This window comes from Melospiza melodia, chromosome 1, assembly GCF_035770615.1.
Source record: "Melospiza melodia melodia isolate bMelMel2 chromosome 1, bMelMel2.pri, whole genome shotgun sequence".
NCBI classification, from domain to species: Eukaryota; Metazoa; Chordata; class Aves; order Passeriformes; family Passerellidae; genus Melospiza; species Melospiza melodia.
The window spans coordinates 123,185,769-123,209,754 of record NC_086194.1 but is presented as its reverse complement, the minus strand read 5'-3'; the positions used below and the strand labels follow the sequence as shown (position 1 = coordinate 123,209,754).

At 40.5% G+C, this 23,986-nt stretch overlaps 1 long non-coding RNA gene across 1 annotated transcript; it reads right to left on the bottom strand.

The window, feature by feature from the left end:
• Nucleotides 1-1,650: 1,650 nt before the first annotated feature.
• On the bottom strand, nt 1,651-4,245 carry LOC134430172 (uncharacterized). Its single transcript, XR_010030758.1, has 2 exons — nt 4,142-4,245; nt 1,651-2,256 (listed from the first exon to the last, which is right to left on the bottom strand). It is a non-coding gene; the product is annotated as an uncharacterized LOC134430172 (long non-coding RNA).
• Between the last annotated feature and the right edge of the window lie 19,741 nt (nt 4,246-23,986).

Genomic DNA, 23,986 nt, shown 5'->3' with positions numbered 1-23,986 from the left:
CTGCACTGGGGCAGCCTCACCTCGAGTCCTGGAGACAGATTTGGGTGCCACAATTTAAAAAAAGATATAAAACTATTACAAAGAGACCAAAGAAGAGTTATGAATAACGTGAAGGGCCTTGAGTGGAAGCTGTATGAGGAGCTGCTGAGGTCACTTGGTCTGTGCAGCCTGGAAATGGGGAGTCTGAGACTCACTGCAGTTACATCTTCCTCGTGAGGCGCAGAGGAGGGGCAGATGCTGATCTCTTCTCTGTGGTGACAGGAACTAAGAGAATGGCATGGAGTTGTGTCAGTGGAGGTTTAGATTGGATATTAGAGAAAGGTTCTTTATTTAGAGGGTGGTTGAGCAGTGGAACAGGCTCTCCAGGGAAGCAATCATAGCACCAAGCCTGAAAGAGTTCAAGAAGTGTTTGGAAAAATATTCTCAGCACACGGTGTGACAGCCCATGGTTCGATTCTTGGGTTGTCCTGTACAAGGCCAGGCATTGGACTTCAATGATCCCTGTGGTCCCTTCCAACTCAGAATAATCTATGATTCTGTGATTTTCAAACCTGACAAATTAGGTGAGAAATTATATTTCCACTATGTCTGCCAGTTTTGTCTCATTCAGTTCCTGTCAGGAAACCCAAAAAGTGGCATGGCTGATCCCCAGGGATTATGAAAATGCAGATAGTTTCGTTGTGAGTCACCTGAGTTGATGGCTCAGGCACTCCCAGCTGCTCAGCTGCTTACTATGCCATTAGGCAGCTTGCTAACCCAGCAGGCCCACCTGAAGAGCCTGCCCACAGGCTTTTCTTCAGGCTGCTCCAAACATCTCCTGTCAAATTGGATGGGATACTGATGCATCACTTTTCCAGCCCCTGCGGAGATCACTGCCTTTTAAGTGTGGCAGGGCAGGGGGTAGACTTGGAAAGAAAGTCACATTGAGGGAAATGGAGGGGAAGAAAAAAAATAGTTGTTGTCTTGCTATAATAAGAGAACCTTGAAATTCTGCAAGTTCTAGCCTAAAAGTGCTGCTGTTGAGTCCACTGTATCTGTTGGCTAATGAAACAAGAGATGCCAAACCAGCTCTCTACCAAGGCTTACTTTGAAAATTTCCCAGAGGATGGGTGTGGTAACATTGTGCTAACATTGCATCATGTTATCATCTTAGAGCATTGCATCATGTTTATTTTGGGCTGTAGAAAGAAATGCACTTGGAATTTGTCATTTGGATCTAAGGATTGGCCAAAGGCTCAAAAAGGAGAATCAGACCTCTGATATAGTGCTGAAAAACTCAAAACCCCACAACATCAGGTACTAACTAGAACCTGAACGGCAAAAAGAATGGAGTAATAAAAGTTACCAAATCCTATTTTGTTTTGTCCTCTTTCCTCAAAAAATATGAAGAATAATTTTCAAAGGTTATATGACATGGAAATTAGAAGGCAATCCTCTGAGGTCTGATGCAGTGGGTGGATGCTGGCTAGGTGCCAGACACTCACCAAAGCTGCTCATTCACTTCCCTCTGCAGCTGGAAAGGGGAGAGAAAATAGAATGAAGGGTTCATGAGTTAACCTGTGGGAGAGATCATTCACTAAATACCATCCCAAGCAAGACAGGCTTGAATTAGAAATACCAATTAGATTTATTGCTAACAAAATCAGAGCAGGATAATGAGAAGAAAAATAAAACCTTAAAAACACCTTCCCCCTTCCCCTCCCTCCTTCCCAATTCAACCTCCTACCCTGGAGGTGCAGGGAGACAGGGAATCTGGGTTATGGTCAGTTGTTTAACTCTAACCCTGTTGTTTATCCCACAGCTCAGGGAGAGGGGTCATTCCCCTGTGCCACTCTGAGGTCACTCCTGTGGGAGACAGTTCTCCATGAACTTCTCCAGCATGAGTCCATCCCATGGGCAACAGCCCTCCCAAAATTGCTGCAGTGTGGGTCACTCTTCCATGGAGTGCAGTCCTCCAAGGACAGGCTGCTCCAACCTGGGGGCAGGGCCCTTCTCTCCACAGGTCTGCCACAGGGTCACAGCCTCCATTTTCTCCAGCATGGGGCTCCTCTGTGGGCTGCAGGTGGATCTCTGCTTCTCCATGGATCTCCTCCACAGGCTGCAGAGACACAGTTGTCTCACCCTGGTCTGCACCACAGGCTGCAGGGCAATCTGAGCTCCAGCACGTGGAACATCTCTTTCTCCTCTTTCTCCTTTCTGCAGTGCCCTTGGTGACTGCAGAGTTGTTCCTCTCACACACTCTCGCTCTGCTCTTCTCTGGCCAAAATTAAAATTGTGCAATATTTTTTAAAAATTCTTCTTAAAACACATTATTGCAGAGGCAACACCCCCATTTCTAATTGTCCTAGTCTCAGCCAGTGGCACATCCAGCTTTGGAGCTGCCAGGGACTGGCCCTGACATGTAGGAAGCTTCTAGAAGTTTGTAACAGAAGCCACCCCTGTAGCTCCCCCGTACCAAAGCTTGGTCATGTCCCAAACCAGGACAAAACCCAGTACAGGTGGCTTGGGAGGCTGCCTGGAATATGGTGATCATTGATTTTCTGTATTTGAAGCTCCCTAGAGTAAGACTACAATGACATGCAGCAACTAACTTTTTTCAGTGTTTGGCTGTTGAATATATAATTTTCTCCATGCTTCTCAACATTTTGATTCAGTTCTGTCTTAGGTGATAATCCCTTCAATGTATACATAAATACTGCTGTTGAGCAAATGTATACATAAATACTGCTGTTGAGCAATGACTCTAAAGAATTTTGCTGAATTATGCATTGCTTTTAACCAAGTTATCAAATTTCTTCACAGAAGTTTGTGTGGTGTTAACCTCTCCTTTTGATGGTTATTTTTTTAATTAAAGCTGAGCCATAAAGTAATTTTTACAACAGACATCTGTAAGTACTGTGCCAGATTTTTTTTGGTGAACCTGCCTAAATATCCCAGAAATAAAACCAAAAGGTGTTGCAGGTATTGTAATACTGTTTAACTAATTTGCAGTCTTGCATCTAATTTAATAACACGAAGTGGGTATCCCAATAAATAAGTTTATTTCCATGTTTTGCTAGGAAAGGCCTAAAAAATGAATACAGATTTATAGAGAATACAGATATATGCAGGACTGATTTCTGTAGAAACTCTTCTTGTAAAGACAGTTACAGAACCTGGTTGAGTAGCCCTGTATAAAATGAGGAATTTGATGCTACTTGTCCTTCAAAGCACTGGATAAACGCATTAAACTGGACCTCATCATCTCCCTTAATAGTATTCCTGTTGCTAGGAAACGGTTATCTGGACCCCATCCATAAGCCTTGTCTTTGGGACTGCTTTCATGCTTAAAGCCCTAGCTCCGACATCCTTGAAATTGTGCTTTCATTTTTCATTGTCTATCCTGCTACTTTTTGCCATTTGTTTTTGCTTACAAAATCCAGTTTCGCAAATGAGCAGATAAATATCACGTAACTAACCAGCTGAGTAAAACAGAGATCTCCTTCAAATTGTATCCTCCAAAAGTATTCCTGGAGTTGCTTTTTGCCCTCACCATTTGTCCTGGGATTAGTGTTAGTGTGGATGGGACTACTCATGGAAGAGCATCATTTTCCAAGTATTTACTGAAATGTCTGTATTTATGTGTAAAATACAGGGTTTTCTTTCCCTTCACTGCTGAGGTATTTCTTGCATGCACTTATAGCAAGATTATGCTTAATTAGAAGCCTCAGTTTTTTGTTTGATGCTCTTTTAGTTGATTTCACTCTGCATATGAGACTTGCCACGGATTTAGCAAAGGGAAAGGACACTAGGTCCTCTTTGCTTATCAAGCTTATAAATAGATTGCACAATTTATCTTTCAAAAATCCTAGCAAAGCCAAAATGATAATAATAGATGTATAATTATTAAAATGTGTTCCTAGCTGAGCTTGTTATCGCCTCTCAAGAATCAATGAAGGAATAGATGCTGTGGATTTAATGATAGGGTTGTTTTAGTGGTTCTTATTTTACAAAGCAGAAGCAAGGAGATGATAAAAAGGTCAAAGAAGGTGGCAAAAAGGGTGAATTCAGCATTCTGCTATAGAAGGTGCTCTTTAGTATCTCCAAGGGTGTTTCTAAAAAGCTAGTCAGAGATATAAAAAAGCCCAAAATCTAGACTTACCCCATTTAACCTTTTACATATCCCTGATTCAACACAATCTTCAGATATGCAATGCCAGGACACTTTTCCCTCAGCATATCAAACTTCTGACCTTGCAGCTGCTGTAAGTCACTCACAGCAACACGTCCTGCTGTACCATGTTATAAATAAAGGTAACTTGCTCATCAAATGCCAAAGACTGGCCAGGGTTATACAGACTGATCCTGCAGTTCTCACACAGGCAAGACCACCACTGACCTAAGACTTTGTTCATTCCACTGATGGCTTCAGCTCCCTTTTAATCACAGAGGTATAAATCAAGATCCACCCAGACAAAATCATGGGTTTAGACAGAAAATCCAGTGTGAGTGGAATGTCAAAGGGCAAATTCCTGTATTTAGTAATCCTTCAGGCTTCAGTGCAATCCCTGAAACCTTGCTCCATGGAGAGCTTGTCCCCCCCAGCTACCTGAAACCACTGGGAACCTTGCCTCTGTGCAAAGTTTTACATCAATGCTACTGAAAACAATTTCTGAGTCATTTTCAATGCTCATTTCTTATGCTGCCCTCTTAGGGAGTTGGGTTGCTTTAGCCAGGCAAGTAAGGTCTTCCTTCTGCTTCTTGCATATGGCAGTGTGCTACAAAGGCTCTCACTTAGCCCTGGAATTCTGCATTTCCAAATTGAAATTCAGCTTTAAAACGGAGAAGAAAAAATTTGGAGTTGGTGAAAAGATGCTGCAAGAATCATCTTTTTATCCTGAAATTGGGATCCTGATGTTTCCTTTTCTGGCTATGAGCCTCAGATTTGCCATTAATGGAATGCTGGAATGCTTGATTTGTATCACTAATAAGTGATATAAAATTTGTTTTGCTGCCAATGCAGGCTGTTCAGAATGCAGGATATGAACTGATAAATGTGTACTGCAGATCACAGTGAGCCCAGAAAAGAGACAACATTGTAAAACATCCTACATAGCACAGTCTTGCCATGCAAATCCCAGCATTAGTGATAACTACCCTTCAGTGAATTCAGAAATTACCCTGTGAATCTGTAGCATCAAAAGGACATAGACATTGTCCTTGGATTTTACATCAAAATCCCAGCACTCACTGCAAGCCCTGATTTCAGAAAAACAAATTGTTCCAAACAAATTGCCTTTGGGTGAGATTGTTAACAGGACAATATATTTACAGACCAAACCAAATGCATGTTTAGCCAAATTCTTGTTTTGCTGAGGAAGACCTGATCGCAACTTCATGACTTGAATTTGCCTGGCTGTCATTCTTTTAAGTACCAGATATTTCACTCTGGGCCCAGTGACAAGGGTAAACAGTGCCACAGCAAAGGAATATAAGATATGCTCCAGCTGTCCCCTACAACTCTTCTGTCCTAAATATATCTCTGCAGTGGTTTAACTGGCTTAGTTTCCAGGAAGACTGGCAGAGGTTTAGCTTTGTATGTGGCTCCCAAACTGAATGAACAATAAATAAAACAGGGGGTTTATGGAAAGTTTTGTTCTCAGCACACAACAGAGTACAGGACTTAAGAAGTAGCTTTGCTGTCCCTGTGTTTTGTTTTGGAAAGAATTTTTGAAAAAGAATGATATCCAGGATATAGTTCATCTCTTATTTGTATTATCCTCTTCCAAAATCTCAGTAAAACTCTCCCTTTTCTTATGTCTTTGCCAACATACCTTGGCAAAAAACTTGGCAAGAGTCAGGTTTTGCTCTGCTGAGAACAGCGTCTATCAGGCTGGTGGGGAAGTTCTTACTGCTTCCTTACACTCCCCTTCTCCATCTGCTGCTTAATATGCAGCATTTATAGCTCCTGTGCTGGGAGCTGTCTCGCGGCTGTGGGCTTGTGAAGGAGGTACCGGTCCAAGGACAAAACTCTTCGTTCTAAATTCTAGAAATAATACTACTTATCAAGCTTTCTGAGCTGTGTTGGTAAAGGGTATTTATGGCAGTGACAGACACCTTCATACAAAGGGTCAAGGCACGAGTTCCCCAGTCCTTGCTTTTCTCTTTGTGATTGTTTTGTGCATGGGCTTGACCCAATTGAGAGGAGAGGAGAGGAGAGGAGAGGAGAGGAGAGGAGAGGAGAGGAGAGGAGAGGAGAGGAGAGGAGAGGAGAGGAGAGGAGAGGAGAGGAGAGGAGAGGAGAGGAGAGGAGAGGAGAGGAGAGGAGAGGAGAGGAGAGGAGAGGAGAGGAGAGGAGAGGAGAGGAGAGGAGAGGAGAGGAGAGGAGAGGAGAGGAGAGGAGAGGAGAGGAGAGGAGAGGAGAGGAGAGGAGAGGAGAGGAGAGGAGAGGAGAGGAGAGGAGAGGAGAGGAGAGGAGAGGAGAGGAATATTCTTTGGAAAGTCAAACTGTACCTTTATCTGCCTCAGAAGCATGTGAGTGAGCCACTGAGAAAGAAAGCAAGGTGGTCAAAAGGATGTGCTCAGATACATGAGAGAGATGCAATTGATTTGATTCTCTAGTGTATGTCAGGAATTATAAGACAAGTTTCAGATCTCTGTCTTCATGGTAATGAAAGTCTTTGGGCTGATGGCACATAGGCCTCAGGCTTTGAAGACCCCTCCAGGGAGGAGAATTCAGAGAACACCTTTCAGAGGAGACATACACCTAAGCCATTTTCAGAATTACTGTGAACTGGAACTGGGGAGCTTAGCATGAGTTGTGTGCATTGCAATTCTGCCTCTCGCTAAGATTTACTACTGTGAAGTTCCCCACTCCCCAGATTTTCTTCTCACTTTGCAGAGGGACTGAAGCAGGGCTGAGTCTTCTCCTCAACCAAGCCTGAAGGGTTTTGTGTGTTGCTAGCAGTATGGCAGGGCAAAGGGAGCCTTGCCTGTGGATTTGCACCTCCCATCACTTTTGCATGCTGTTTTTCTGGCCCCAGTGTCCTCAGAAGCACAGTGTCTGCTGGGCACTCTGCCACAAACCCTCTCTCAAGAAAATACAGGTGGAAAGCAGCAATTAATTCTGCTCAGTGGAACACTCATTTAGACAGCATAGCTCTTGGAATGATCACTGAAGAGGAGGGGACCTTTTTGTGCTGTCCCTCAAGGCAGAAAAAGCCTCAACTCATAAGTGATAGTCCTGAAGGAGGTATGTTGGAATAGCTGGTTGAGAAAGATTTTTTTTTCCTGATGCCTTTTCCCTACTGAGCATTCAAGTTAACAAGTGAGAGCTCATCAATTGAGCAGAGGCGGCCTCTGGACTCCTGTGAGCTTATTCTGCCCAAATGAACTCGTTTAGTGAGGCAGCTTCCCAAGCCTGAAACTCATTCCTTTGAACTTTCACACTTTGTAGACCAGTAATTAAAGATATCAGAAGAAGAGGTTGAGGGAGGGCACAATTTTTTCATTTTGTTCTCTTGTTTGTTTGCTTGGAGTTCAGCCACTGGAAATGTGCTACCTCCAGCATTTAAAAGAAATAAGAATATAAAATATCCTGTTGCTTTTCTCCCTTGGCTTTCTCAGTTGCAGACCAGATAACTCAACAGGAGAAAAGGAAGCCATGGCTTTTATCTTGGCATCTAGCTCTTGGCACTTACGCTTATGTAATCAGCCTTCAGGAGACTCTATTGCATTTTAACCATTTTCACAAAGGGATTCCAGTTCTGTTTCCACCATAGATTCAAAGCTGATTGCATCTTTGCAATTCTCACAAACTCCATCTCTGAACCTAGTGTTTTCCTGCTGGAGATGGTCTTGTTGTTTTTTTGGTTTTTTTTTTTTTTTTTCTTGGAGGCCCTTTGTCTGTGGTTATTACTTTGGCTGCCTTAATAAGTAAGAGCCATCTGGAGACACGGTTGACCGAGTTTGCACCTGCGTCTACATCTGCACTGTCTGGCCATGTCAGGTGGATGTTCACCTAAAAGATCTATCTCAGTGTGATAAAAAGAAAAAGAAAAGGGAGGGAGGGTGTAAAACTGTTATTCCTGCCTCCCTGCAACAGCAGGTGCACCAGATGGCTCACAAGGTAATTAGGGTGAAGAAACAGTGTCAAGACTTCATGCGGTGTGGTCTGTAAATGATCATCAAATCAAATTCTTTATCAAAGATGGAGTTTTCTCTCTCCCCACTGGCAAATCGATACACATTTGAAACAGCACATGTAATCTGCTTCCTTACGTGCAGGCACCTGGAATGCAGATAGAGAAACCTGGTCAAGAGACCATTCTTGTTAAGCAGCCATCTGTCCTAACAGACTGTCCCTAAGCATTCCCAGCCTGTTGAGTGGTTATGTTTTGCTTTCTTTGAAGGCAATTTTTCCTTAAAAAATATTTTTTTTGTCTCCTTAACTGGTCACCTAGAGGAAACTTTGCCATGCAGCATGTAAGATAAACAACACAAGACTTCCTGGTAGAGCTGTGCTTTGGCAGCAGAACAAGGACCTTGCACTGGTTTAATCTGCAGATCTACTTCTAAAGCTTCTTGTATTTCCCTCTTTTTCTTAGCTTTTGACTGTGTTAGCTCCCTTGGATGCAGAGAGACTCCTGTCCAGGCCTGCTGGGCAGACCTGCCTGAGCTCTCCTTGGTGTGTTGGGTATTTGTTATTGTAGGATAACGTACTGTCACCATGTCACAGCCCCGGGCGCCTCAGCTGAGAACCACTGCAGCCCTACCATATTGCAAAGAGGTTGCTTCTGCAAATCTGTGTGCTGCCCTTCTCTTCATCCAGCCCCTCTCTGCACTCACCTGAGCTACTGACTCCAACTACCAGGGTGTTCTCTCCTATTTCCTATGCCTTTGTCCCCCATTTCAAATCCCTCTTCGTGCCCATGGAACTCTGCACCACCCTGGCACCCATGGGAGCAACATGGGTGGAGATCACATCCACTGGTGAGCAGTTGAAGAGCAGGCCTGTGGCTTTAAATACTTGTATAAGGGTATTTCTGTTTAGGTTCTGAAACACCTCTTTTTGTCACACACAGCATTTCATTAAATAACCACAGTAAAGCAATACCCCATGAGAAAGGAGAAAACTAAAAATGAGCTTTCAGCTGGCTTCTCAGATCATCACAGAGCTGTGAGGGAGCAGCTGCGCAAGGTTTAGATACTCCAGGATAAATTCTGTAGAAAAGCTTACACATAGAAAGAAGTTTTAACAATGTGCATCATGCTAGCCTAGAATGTGAGTCTAAGAAAGGCAGTCTTTGTCTTGCTGCTATTTACAAACTGAATTATTTTGATTTGACCGACAGCGTGTCTGGGTTTTTTTTCCAAATTATATTCTGTTAAGGTGAGTTTACATATTAAAATTGATAGATTTACCTTTCCAAATCCATGATTTTTAAAAATTTTTCAATTTTAGTTTTTTGAGAGCCTGTCTATAGCTGAACATTCTCTGTTAAAGGAAGTTATTACAGAGTTAAAGGGATAGAGGGTCTTTGTGGCAAACATCAGCCACATGCAAGAGAGGAAACTTCACCTGGTTGCAGCACCTGGAGAGGGCTGGTGTAGAGCCTTGTAATCTGACAATACAGGGTAAAATATGTGATGCTGAACCCAGAAAATTTCTCCAGACCTGCATTTTCAATGTTTGTGTAAATAAATCTAGAACTAAAACTTTTACGTTTTTAAACCTACTTGACAGCTGGCCAGCAGCATCTTAACTTGCTGGGCTTTTCTGGCCAGGAAGTTTGGCTCAGTTCTTAGTAATTTTAACTGACATCCAAACACCAATCAGAGGGCAGTCTAATTCCTCTAAAAGACGAGTACATCTCTGGGACCGGACTGTGCCACACAAAAATACACAGTGTTCCTCCTTTCTTTTAAAAGCTGCTCTCCACCTTCCCTGCTCCCCCTCTTCTCTCCCTTTCCTCTACCCCCAGGCTTGGCAAGCCTCTGAACCTAATTCTTGGGCAGATGCTATTGCAGGAAAGGTGCATGGTAGGAACATCTTGTGATTTCTCAGGAAGAAGACTCAGCTCCTCACCTCAGCTCTCAGGCTCTGGGTTCCACTACATGGAGGGACCTCTGTTCCCTTGGATGGTTTGGCATACAGCCTGAAGAATATTCTTCCTTTCTAACTAGCTGAAAATCAGGTACCTGTTCAGGATTCTCTGGACCAGCTGGATTTTAGTTTCTGTTCAGTGAACTAGGTGTTTTCTGTTTTGGGCAGATCTGCACCTAATTTTTTGCCTTATAAATCCTTTACTGCTTCTAGATCTCAGTTTAATATAGCCAGCAATTAAACTCTTTCAATATCCACACTCTGTCCAAACCTAGATAGCTGCCTATCCTGTAATTACAGTGGTGAGCAGCATGTCAGTACCTTAAATGTGCATTCCTGGTTATTCATAACTATACTCTTCTCCTCCATTCTAGTGAAAAGGAGCTAAATTTCCCCATTGGTATTGCTAAAACCATCTTTTAATATCAAACCTAACCAAATAAAGCAGCTCTTGTGCATGCTCTCTGACCTTAACTGTTTCCACAACAGATAAACTATTCAATCTCTTTCTGCCATACATCTGGAGTTTTCTCCATCAAATATGTCTTCACGGAAAAGATAAAAAAAAAAACCTGTTTGTAAAATGCCTAGATCTTTATTTTCCTGCAAGAGGCAGTCTAGGAGTTTTCCCCTGTTATAATTTGCATTTTTGCTTTTGTTTTTGTATATCTTCATATGTACCAGAAAATACATTTAATTTCCTTACTGCTTTTGATTACTCCTGGTTGGCAAACAATGAAGACTAATTGTTTTCTGATGTAGCAGAAACAAACATGATTCTTATTCACAAATAACCTTGGCAGTGTCAAAAGGGGCATACACAGGCCTGGGAACAATTTTCTTCGCTAGCTGTACTTACAGAGCCACAAAGAAAAGTCATTTTGTTGCTGTTTCTAAGATAAAACTATGGCAGAGAACTAAGATGCAATCCAAGTCTCATACTCAAATTAATATATAATTAAGCTGAAATGCATTTTTAAATTGCAGGAACATGAAAACAGTGATGCAACTGTTCTTGGGGTAGGTTTGCATGGAAAAGAAGTACAGGAAGCTGCCCAGCCCCAGACCAGATATGAGAGGGGAAGCTTTACTGGTGCAGGTACAGCGCTGTGTACGGGTACTTGTTTTGCTTCCACTTTATGTTAGCAGGGCTGTGTATAACAATATGTGGATATATAAGCTGGGATGAAACCTTCCTCAGGGATCCTGCTGTATCCCTGTGCCAAACACAAACATGCCCTTAGTGATGGATGGAAGAGGGGGCAGGTAAATTTTAAGGTAGATGTCTTTTTTTCACAGATATGTATAAACAGGGCAATTTAATTGCTTATAAAATAAAGAAAATGGATATATTTTCACTGGTAGATGATGGAACAAAAAATGTTATCATTCTACAAATGGTATCTTATATGTGTTTCCAAAGAGAGAAAGAAAACAAATAGCAAAATGAATCTGTTCATTTTGCTCTGTGGTAATGTTTTTTCAAATTAAATTATTCCATAATGACCTATTCAGTGCTTTGCATTATCTTTGAAACAAATAGTCTATTATTTTGGTACTTCTCTGGCCTTTAAAAATGTGTCTCGGTTCTTCAAAAAGTGATGTAAGAAAGTAATATTTTCTTCTGATTCACAAATAGGAAACAGGTACTGGAATTCTAAAAATTGTACTTCCTAGTGGGTGTGATCTCACTGAATTTCTGTGCATAAGTTTTGCAGTGGCAGAACCTAACAGGGGACTGAGATCAAACAAGAATGAGGACAGGACTGTGACTGAAGCTCACCTCACACTGAGCACACTGAGATCACCTCACACTGTACTCAGATCATCTCACACTGAACTCAAACTACCCTTCCTTAGTTGCAGGAGTTTTGCTGAAGCAAGAACTAGAAAATCAGTTATCTCTGCACATGAACAAAGTTAAAATATTTTTTACTTGTAAGTGTAAAAGTCAAAATTCCAGTGTTTAATAGTGCAGCGTACTTGTGGTCAACTTGGGTTCAAACAGCCTTTCAGTTAGCTAATTCTTCATTGTGAGGATGTCATGCCAAAATATTGATCTTGTTCTGAGCAAAAAGCCAACTGTGCTCAGTGCCAGTCTGTGCTAAAATCATTGTAGGACTAAGACCTATGTGGCAGCTATAACATTTGAATTAAGAGACACAGTGGAATATTTTTCAGCTTTTCTAATTAAAATAATAATTATGTGGTGTCTATCAGCATGGAATTCCAAATGTAAGCCTCAGGGTCAAATGGCTTAGAAAACTGAAACTCAGCTCCCTTCCTGGGGAAAAAAAGGAGATGAAGCCATTCTATGCAGCTTCATTTACATAAATTGCAAATACTGTTTACAAATAATACCAGTTACTGTGTTCTGCTCTTCATAAACGACGCAATATTCTTACTCATGCACCACAGTAGCATGAACCCCAGAACTGGTAGGTCATTCTCATCAACAGGCAGTGATTTTATGTTTGATACTGCAGTAAAGAGAGCTCATTTGGAGGGTGCATGATATTCTTATGAGCACAGTTTTTGCGTAGTTCTGGTGCCCTTGAGTGTGGCAGGTAAAGCTCATTTAACCTGGTTACCTTTGGGACTGAAGAGAACACATGGTCAAGATAGTTAGGATGCCTTTTTGGAAAGTCAGCACCAAACCTGCAGAAGAAGATTTGAAATCACAGAACTGAGCCCAATTAGCTGCACATCAGAGTAGATGCTGCAGAAGTGATTTTCCTTGAACTGAAGCTGTGTGGTGGAGGATCAATCAATCAATTTATGAACACCTCGAGGGTAATAATAGTCTAGTGAATGTGAATTTGTCAAGGACAAATTGTATCAAACCAATCTAATTTCTTTCTTTGACAGGATAAGTGAATAAGGGGGAAGCAGTAGATGTGATCTATCTTGGCTTCAGTGAGGCTCTTGAGTCTCCTACAGAGCATTCTCATAAGCAAATTATGGTGTATGATTAAATCACCACAGAGAAGGCTCACAGCTGGTTGAGAAAACAAAATCAAAGAGAAACTATCACTGTTTTTTTGTCAAACTGGGAGGACATCTAAAATTGTGTATTTCTGAGTCCATTTTTATTCAATCCTTTGCTGATCAATGATCTGGATGATGAAATCATGAGGATGCTTTCAAATTTTGAAAGAGTTCCAGAAAATAGGAAATTGTTCCAAAATCAGCTGATGGAAATTCAATAGAGGCACATGCAATTGCAATAGAAGTGCTTTGTGTGTATGAAAATGGGGAGAAAACACTTAGGAAGCAGTATAAGGCAGAGAAGGAGTTAAAAATTAGGAGGACAAGACAGTGGCAATAGTGCGACACTGCTATGTAAAAAAAAGATTCTTCTTTTTCTTGGACAAATTAATTTTCATTTCTGAAGGGTAAGAGGCTCTAGGTGGCTCTAGATGACCTTGCTTGAGCAGAGAGGTTGTTAAGATGACCTCCAGAGGTCCTTTGCAGCCTCAACCCTTCTGTGTTTCAGTATCAATCTTGCTATTGAGACCAGTGATACCTCATTCAGAGTGAAGTTTCAGGCTTCAGACTATGGGAAAGATGTAAACAAACACTCAAAGGGCAAAAGGAAGAAAAGAGAAATGATAGAGGCTTGAAAAACTTGACATCTGAAATAGCCTGAAAGTGAAGTAGGCCACCTCTGAATCATTTGTTGCACTGGGCAGCAAATGTCCTTCAATTTCTTAGGATCATTAAAGCACATAACTAACATTGGAAAACTTGGGCTTCAACAAACTTCTGTTGTATGTTTGATTTTGTGCCATTTTGTTGTGTATTTAAAAGCTTAGATGTTCTTTATTTCTTTCTCTCCAATTGAAGTTCATCATGTTTACCATGTTTTCTTGTTTGCCTTTTTGCTGCCTTTTTTTGTGTACTGAAACATCCCTAGACAGAAGAAACTCTGCTGTTGATGTTGGCAACTAAGATTTACAGAAAAAATATAATTTCAGCTCTGTGTACTTAGGGCTTTGTAAATTTTGTAGCATTATACCACTCTCTTTCTGTTGTACTGATTGGAGCAACACAGGTGAAGAAAATGAGTAATGTTAGTCAAGAAAATACTGTGGCTTTATAGAGTAACTATTCATGAAGAAAAAAGCCTTGAAACATTTCCAGAACTGGAGGCAGAGAATTTATTGTTCCTGCTGGATCCCAGAATAACTACTGCTTTGTGTCATCATTTTATAATGCTTGTCTGTCAATAAACATAACTGTAGCTAGCAATAAAAATGATACAGGCTCAGTCAGGCAACGCTACCCTGGTAAAACAAATTTATGAGCCAGTTAATATTTTTAATCCTGTTACAGAGATGACCTCAAAACTCAGACCATTTATTTAAGCCTCTATCCCCTAAAGGAGCATATGTGGTTGTCAGATAAATGAAACCTGCTTTTGAATCATGTTGATCTTGGGCTTTGGTTGGGCAACAAGAGGGAGAAAGGGTGGAACTGTGGACATCTGTCTGCAAAAACAAACCAGCCCCATTAGTGTCTGTCTCCTGTCCTGTACAGAGTTGGTGAAACACTCTTGCAGGCTCAAATTAAGCCATTCATTTGCTAACACAAAATTCAGTATGCTGTATTTTTCCCTTCCCCACATCAGTTACATGCCAGCGATTATTCCAGTTCTACCATTGATCCAAGATGACTTTTCACAACGGGGAGCCATTCTGTTTACGCTGCTTCAGAAATCTCTGAGATGTTATTTGATCTACAGCATCCATTAGATGCCCAGAATACATTTCCTTCTCTATTGTTTCATCTTATTAGGAAGATATGGCAATGACACTGTCTGCTAATTGCTATCCAACTAGTGCTTTGTGTCTTGTTAATTTTGACTAAGACTCTTTTCCTACATAGCACACTGTAGATATTGCTAATAGGGGAAAGACAGGTAGTTAATTGGTGTCTTGAGTGTTAGACAGACAAATGAAAATTCACTGATAATCAGTTTTTCTTTGATGGAAGGGTCAGCTCTTGTCACTAGTTGCTGCACTGTCCTTTCTCTCTATGCTGCAAAGTACCGTGTTTTATACTTGTAATGGCTACCAGAAGAATATGTGCTGCTGCCCACAACTCATAATGAATTATTATGATGAATGGTCACTTTTTAAACCTTGGCCAGGTATTCTTCTGAAAGTGAAAGCCAGGGAGGGTCCTAGGTCTGAGTGTATTTTTGCACTGATTGTCTGAGTCTCCTGGAAAGTCTGCAACATACCAAGGCAAGACACATGGTCTTAACAACACAGTTACAGGTTATAGGCACCGAGTATAAAGTCAGAGTGGCTACAAAGATATGTTCCTATTTGGGGAAGCCAGATGAGTCAGTCTGGCAATAGAAGATCTAGTTCTCATCTGTCATATAAGAGAGATATTTTTGATGGCTCCAGACAGCGATCCTTTGAGTCCTGAAAGAAAATAACTGAAAGTGCAAGGAAAAAAGTTTTCTTTCACCCAAGCTACTTACAAAATCTCTTTGTTCTTGGACTTAGACCCCAATCCACATCTTCTGCACTGCCTCATCAAAAATACAGGTTGATGTTTCACTTCTTATGTCTTGTATACCAATCCTCTACTGCACCCACAGAAATGCATCTCAGGCAAAAAAAAAAAAAAAAAGATGATCCTTATAGAGTGAGAGATAATTGTTGAGTTAGATGGACAGAAACAGCAATCAAATCTCCTAAAACAGAAGCTTTCTGGTCATGAGCAAATGTATTTACATATCTGGTCTCATAGAAAAGATAGATTGACTGTAAGTTATCTTCCTGAAAGTTGGTGGTTTGTAGAGAATTGGTGTTCTGCAGCCCCCACAAATAGCAGAACTGAGTATGCAGAATATCTGTAGTAATGCCAAGACTTTAAGATTTATATGCCTGCATTAAAGACAAATTTGGTAACCATGTGGAATGCTATACATCATGTTCAGTGTCTCTCTGTTCACTACAAAGGTTTTCTTGTGAAAAAATGTTCTGGTTTCACTGTTAATTTTTTTCAAATTTCTGTATGTGAAGAACAGCCTTCAGAAAATAATCATTTAAGTATAGCAGCTGAAAACAAACGCTAGGAAGACTATAGCATCAATTAATTTCTTAGACATTAGAATGGCTCTCTGGATAACAATCAGAAGTTGCCAGACAAGAAAAATCGAGCAGTAAGGTAAATGAAACAAAAAGTCCCACTAAATTCAGTACAGTCTGGTGACAGCCAGATTCTAGATACAGCTTCCTGCTGAACTGCAAGAAGGCTACGTGTGAGCTTAATCATGTGTAATGATATGGATGAGCACAGCTCCGAGCAGCACCCTTGCACTCTTCGTTCTGCCTAAAGTGCCAGTGCTCCTGCACACAGAAGCTGATGAGTGCCAACTTCTCAACCACTGTCTGAACTTACAGATATTATAAATTCAAAAGTAACACCTCCACCAGAAAATATTTTACCTACATTGTCATAATAACACCTATGATTAGAGAGGGGGGAAAAAAAACCCATGAGCTTTTAATATCTTCTCTCCTGGTTTGGATTTTTGTGCATTTGAAAGCAAGCTGTACATTGTCTGATTCAATGTTTGCTCAGTCTAGTCACTGTTATTCTTGGGGGTAAGGGAGGGGCTAGGGAAGGAGAGAGACAAAAGAATCACATAGCAAAAAAAGGAAAATAATAATATGATTTTAAAATCTGGAGAAAGGTATTAACACAGGTTTTTGTGGATTAATCCAGAGAAGGACAGGCAAAATGTATTAACTGACTGAATTTTGAGCTTGGAGAAAGGAAGGGTTGTGTCAGTATTCTCCCTGCAGGGAAGGCAGAGAGAGCAGGGGAGGAAAGCAGGTGAGAATCCTCCTCCCTCCTGCGGCTGCCATTCTGAGCCTGTGTTGAGCTGTGCATGTGCTACACACAGCCTCGGCAAAATGCTGATGTTCTTCTCTCACAAGTCTGTCTGTGAAAGAGCAAACACTCTCCCTATCAGTTCCCTTCCTCTTCGTGTCTTAGTGTAATTGTCAAATTTGAAAATTACAGACATTGCATGTGCTTAAGGAATTGCTAACTCACCCTTCTGATTTCCTCCTTCCCTTCTTTTCGCCAGGTGGGCAGTTTTCATTTTTCACATTCACTCCTTGTTTTCGCCTTTCAAATGTAGCAGTGACGCAGGAATAAAAAATAAAGACGTCAATAGTATAAAGAATATCTCATTAGTTTTGATTTATTATTTTTTCCCTTCCCTTGCACAGAAAACTGTAGATTTAATTTGAGGAGAACCTAACTGGTAAACTGCAACTGAGCAGGAATTCAGCTGGAGAAAAAATGCAACTCAACATGAGCAGTTTTGATAAGCTTACTTAAATCCCTTATACACAAGATCTTTCTTTTTCTCTCTTACACAATGCGTGTCACATTGGGTCTTGTAATTCTGACTACCCTAAAAGGCCACCTTGAAATTCATTTCACAAAATATCATTTCCAAAACATGTTTTCAAAACTTTATTTATTATTAGAGAGGGGAGCTGAAAATTTAACCTTTGATCTAGACTAAATAACTTTTTGCCGGTTCACCCTGAACTGTCATTTCCGTTGAATGGACTAAAAGAGGCAGAACATCTGAGAAGCAAAAACCTGTTTTCTGAAAATGCTATGGTTCTGCCAGTGTCTCACAGACAAGTTGGAACTAGTCTTTATCAAGCTGCTTTAAAAAATAATATTTTTATTATTGCAATATTTCTTCTTTGAAAATAGGTAATTTTAATGATGGATTTATAAGTGATGGAGGCAGCCATTGCCCCAACCCCTTTGCCACAATGTGTGGGAACCTTTACCCATTGCTATATCCAGGCAGGGATGATTCCAGATATCTGTTTAGTGCTTGAAATGGCTGAATGGGTTTTCTACTCCCCATGCAACCAGAGGGAACTGAACTCACAGTCTGCTGTTAATTCCCATTTCTTTTGCAAAGGTTTTGGTTGTCTTCAGAATTCAGATGCTGAGGCAAATTTTTGTTTCCTCAAACTAAATACTTGTTCTGACTTTCCAAGTGACTAGATAGGTAACACAGCCCAGGGAAACAGGAATGTGAGGAAAGGAGGAACAAGGAGGAATGGCTGCTGTGTTGAAAATTGACACCGACACATCAGATTTTTGGGATTGGGGCCTGGATTGCCCTACATCTCTGCAGAGTGCTTAGCACATATTGGGCTCTGTGAGCTGTTGCATTAATAATGACCTTGGCTCACACATAACAAACAGCCTTAAGCTCAGGCCAGTCAATATTTAACCTGGGCTGTGAGGGAAAAGAAGGTGGCACTCCAAGCACCATCCATCTGAGCTCCCAAGCTGTGAGATAAAGCTCTTAGCCTTTGGCAGATGCTCACATTATATTCATGGCTGCTGCTGCCTATTGTTCCATCAGCACAGGAATGGTTAACAGTTAGAATTACCTAAAATACTGTCTTTGGCTCCTGATCTTTTCTTCAGCGTTCTCTGACGACCCAGGTGAACGTAAAATTCTTGTTTATGACAAGAGCATGGCATAAATGTGGCAAAAGGGGAAGGCACCACTTTGTACCGGGGCAACTCAAGATGAGTTGGGCCACTGTTCATCTGACATGCACTTCAGTTAATGGAAGAAGCTATTCAGGAAAAATAATATTTAGGAAATATTCAGGAAAAAGAATAAATTTAAGTCCAAAATAGTAACCCATGTTCCCGGCTTTTACAGTGCTAATGTAAAGCCATAGAAAAGGATATGATGCTATACAGAATTTATGAGGAACTGGAAACAATCTGATATGTTGCAATAATGTTAGCAATAATAATTTGTGTCTTTGCAGTGTTCAGTGCAAAAATAGCATAGAAAAATAATGCTACACAGTTTAACCATCAATGATCTTTAGAATGTAGTACTACTGAATGAGTTTTTGCTGAGAGGATTCTATCTAATATGGCAGAGTAGAAGGGAAAGGCAAATTCTCTGTATTAGTTTTAGCTTTGCAAAGCAGTTTCCATTTTTCAAGGAAAATGCTGCTGGAGAAAAAAAAAGTAACTTTCATTCACCATTTTGTAACTATTAAATACAGATGCACCAGAATACAAATGTTTTTATTTCCAATTAAAAAATGTATGAGTGTTATAAATATGTTAAGCTCTTTTGTTGCTATGGGCCAGCACAGACTAAAAAAATGTATTGTTAAACAAGCTGTAGTCAATATTGATTTTTGCACTTGCAAAATCTTTAGCAAATGATTACATATTTGTGAATATGCATTTTCAAATTTACTTCTGTTAGCAAATACTGTTTCCTCAAATAAAGATTATTTAGTCCTCTTTAGGGAGAAAATCCAGATAAGCAGAGCCATGTAAAGAAGGTTTGGGAGCATTTGTTGGGGGGAGTTAGTATGGGAGGAGGAAGGGGAGTGTAAAGCAGTTCTGAGTACCAATAAAAAGCAAAATGTCTCTAGAGAGACTTCATTTGTGTTTTTTCTCCTGTAGTGAGAAAGCTTTTTAATGAAGGAAACGTCCTTTAAATTCAATGCTAAGTGATGTTAAACTGAAGTGAGCATTACGGCACCAATCTAAAAGACTAACAGGTGTTCAATTTCTGTTGAATGATAAACTACAAGTTTTTTTTTTTTTGAGACTATTTGTGCTAGGGGCTGCTTGTTTACAGCTGGGATCCTTAAGGAAAGAAAACTTTAACCTTGACAGAACAATAGAAACTGGAAAAGAAGCGACTGGCTGAACAACTCCATTTCCTTTCAAGAGCCCAGTGCAGCAGTGCAAGGCATCATCCCGTGTGACACACAGAGCCTTTAACAATAGCACATGTGGAAAACACTTCAAAAATTTTTCAAAATAGTGATGAAATTCTAGAACAATGAATGTCCAGACCTTACTTCCTCCAGCCTTCTCACTCCCTGCTCCCAATCATCCCGGTATATTTATATAAGATCCTTTTATCATACCTGAAGATTCAGCATTTATAAAATGAATCAGTAATATGATGCATTAAGTGTCAATAGGAACCTGAAGAACTGGAGGGAAGGTTAGACATTTTGTTTAATTTTAAATAACTTTGTTTAATGGTACAAACTAGCTGAATAGACGAAATTAAACCTCTAGTGTGTGCCCTTTCCTGGCAATCAAGTTGTGCAGAACAAAGAGAACTGAAACAGCTGCAGAAGAGAGTCACTCTCATCACCGCCTCCCTATACAAAGCTAATTTTGTATGTGGTTATAGTTTAGTGACAGAAATTCCACCTATATTCTTGTTGTTGGCTGGGTTGTTTTTTTTCCCAGTAGCTTAGTATGACTCTGCAATACTGCAGTAAAAGCTAAAGTTACTGATAATTTCTTTGGGCCATATCCATTGCATGGTGGTTTTAGGACCACAGAAGCCAGCTAAGGGCTCAGTTCTGTTTTTCATGATTATACAAACTGCTGCTGAGAACAATATTTAGTGAGGAAAGCAAGACTGTGCCCCAGGGCATGAGGAGGATATCCTGCTTCCACTGACCATTCCTGGATGACAAAGAAAACAGGATTTGACTGAAATGGCACAGCTAGGAACAGCAGCAATACAAATACCCGTAACAGCAGTATAATTACATGGTAAAGCCATGTTTTGGTATCATTATAAGTCAAGGGACTGGTTTCCTGCAATGACTGTACTTCCTTAAGATTGCGTAGTGAAGCTAAAGAGGTTCCTTTGCAATTTGTGACCTCTGTGACTTTTCCAAACAAGGGCATGGGATGCTTCAGAGACAGCAAGTTTGGAGTTGCTGTATGCTAACTTACTCATTTCACAAAAACAATGACCTCTACTAACATCTCCCTTACATGGTCCTCTTCCTATTGAATTCTTCCTTTACCCTGACTGGTTACTTTGTCCAGTGGATGTCAGTCTCCTTCCTCCCTAATTACTTCTTCAATTCCCATTTGGTGCTGAGCATGGACTAGATTTCTGTACAACTCTTTAGTCTGCTCTCTCCAGTTTTTCCATGTCCTCCTGTTTGTTCTGGGTCATCTTTTGCTTTCTGTGCCTCTGCAGCTTCTGTTCTATTTAGAAATATCACCAGAGTGACAGTGGTTAATGCGAACACACAGAAATTCTTGATGCCAGAATTATGAGAATCTCCTCTTGATTGTATTTTTCCATCATTCACTACACAAAGTGCTGAACCAATACTTCAAGGAATGTTAGTTTCTTTATTTTTCCTTGCATCATCCCCAGTTTCAGCTGATCATTGATTTCTTCTGAGCCAGGATTCAAATATATTGAACTCTGTTCTTTATGGCTCCTGGAGATTTTTTGACTGCCATCTGACCAGGGCCCCCACAGCTTTCATCTGTTTTCACTCCAAATCCTTCTTCTAAAATATAAAATTATGTCCTCTAGCCAGCATGTTGCCTTTTACTTTTCCTGTGGTCCAGACCTCAGTTAAACATTTAACAAAAGCAAAAAAGCTCTGTTTCAAGCCAAATAAAGGAATAAAATCTAAAAGTTTTTCCAGATGAGAATGTTGGACATTTCACAGGCAGCTCATATGCTCTTTGGCAACTGAAATCCAGCACAAGCTTTGCTCATGTAACACGAAATATGAGGTTTTTTAATATAAACTATTTCTGGAGCTTCCAATTGTTGCCTTTTTTTAAAAATACCTCTTATTTTATAAAATCTGCATGAAAAGATGAAAGTATGTGAAAGTTTGCATCTGTGGAGGCAGACTTCCTGGGTTGTCATCTCCAGTTCTGTGCCAGGAGTGCTGGGTGGCACCAGCTGCTTGTACTTTGGTGAACATTGCTCTGTGCAGCTCCCTCTTGCATCCAGGTAATCAGTCCCTCAGGGGCACACAGCACTGTCCTGAGTTTTCCCATCCCTGTGGAAGATCCCCTCCTTGCAAGGGCTGACAAGTCCAGTGGAATGTCTCAGTCTTGTAGGTGATATATATACCTGAAGAACTGTGGTTTCCTTTGAACTGCAACAGCAGAGCTCCCATTTCAGTAAAGCACTCTGATCTGCTGTGCCCAAGGGAACCTGCTATTTAAAATCCAGTGGAAGAGGGGACATTGAAAGCTGATTATACTCATGCTTGCGGCACTGTGAGCTTTTGCTTGCTATTGAAATGACTTTACAAAGAGAAACTCAAATGAGGGATGGATTGGGGGAGAGGATAAACTCTTTGCCTCCCACTTTCCAAACGACAGGCCTGCTGCAATGTAGTTATATACCACATTATGCTAAGCTTTCTCACAATACAAAGTACTATTCAAACACAATGTGTGATTACTACAATTTCCCCTCTTTGGTTCACATATATTATATCTGTAAGCATCTCTTAATTTGCTGTTTGTGATACTCAGTGCTGGATGGGATTTTCCTATGCCATTCACGTTGCCTGCAGAATTTCCTGTTGCTGTACAGTTCTCACCAGTGCAGCGTGTGCACATGTGTATGCAGGGGCAACCCAAACCCAGACTGGGCTGCTCTCAGCTTGCTGGGGAAGATAGTTCTGGATGTACTACTGGAAGAGATGATTCAGAAGGATTCATGACACTAAAGCACTACTGTCCAAATATATGAAACACATTTGGAATGTGTGACACTTAGAACTGATCCAGCTGGAAAATTATTTTAAACAGAAGATGGTGAATCTTTTGTTTCTCAGATGTTTTTTTGAGAGAGAATAGATGTGTTCTCCTCCCAAACCAGATTTTTTTTCCTTCCTCCTTAATTCTGAGAATATCTTACTTGGCATAGGCTTTTGTGAGCCACTGGTGCAAAACTAAGTTTAGCTCATGAAAACAAAATTACAAAATTACAACAATTACTTGCTATTCTTTAAAACCTAGTTTCACATAGCAAAGCATATGCAAAAGTTGTTGTTTTTTTTTCTTGTTCCATGCATTTTACCTTTAAGTAGTTATAATCCATGAAAAAATATTATTTCTGTGGCATGTTGTTTTGCATGGATTCTGGCACCTGCTTTGGGATTCTTAGCATCAGCAGTATTAATGCACTGAATCATATCAAAAATTTCTCTCACTTTTCCAAGTGCAGCTAGAGTACTGAGGTCCCAAATACAGATATTTCCTGTGAAGATTAAGGGTGACCTTTAATTAAGCTGAGGAAAAGGCTGCCAGCTGCTAATATCACAATGGCAGGCAAGGAAGAAAGTGGATGTGCAGGTAGCTTTTGAAAGTGGTGCTGAGACAGAAGGGTGAGGAGGTGGGGGATGTGGAGATGAGCTGAAGGGGGCAGGAATATAGAGGCACTAGTGTGAAATCTAAGAGACCAAAGGATTAAGAGGGACAAGGAACACAGAAAAAAAGAGATGAAATCACTCAGTGAAAGATCTCTTCTTATGAAGAAAGCACAGAAGTTGTGGCAGGCACAGTCTAGCCAAGTTTTGGACCTTGTTGCTGTCTGTTCTTTTATTGTAAGAATAGATACCAAAGAGAGAAAAAAAAAGGATCCTTAAACTAAAGGACTGAACTTGCCTGAGAGGAAGAAACTTAACCATGGGTAAAATCAGCATGCAAACTGGATTTCTATTTCTAAGAAAAGGAGCTTTCCTAAAAATTGGGCTCTGTAGGATCTCTTAGTGAAAGCCGCCACCTTTGTTGAAGGTGGTACTGGATAACTCCATGAAAGCAATCACATGACATGAATCTTCCCAGGCCTCTATTTCTACAATATATCAAATTTACACACATATAGATGTAGAACTAGATGAAACATGAAATGAGCAATATGAAAGTTTACATGACCTTCAATTATGTTATTGTGGAAAGTGTGATAGTACCACCACAGGAGCAAATGCTCATTTCATTTGTGTTGGGGGAATTTGTTTCTTGAAAACATTTATTGTCATGGTGTATTTC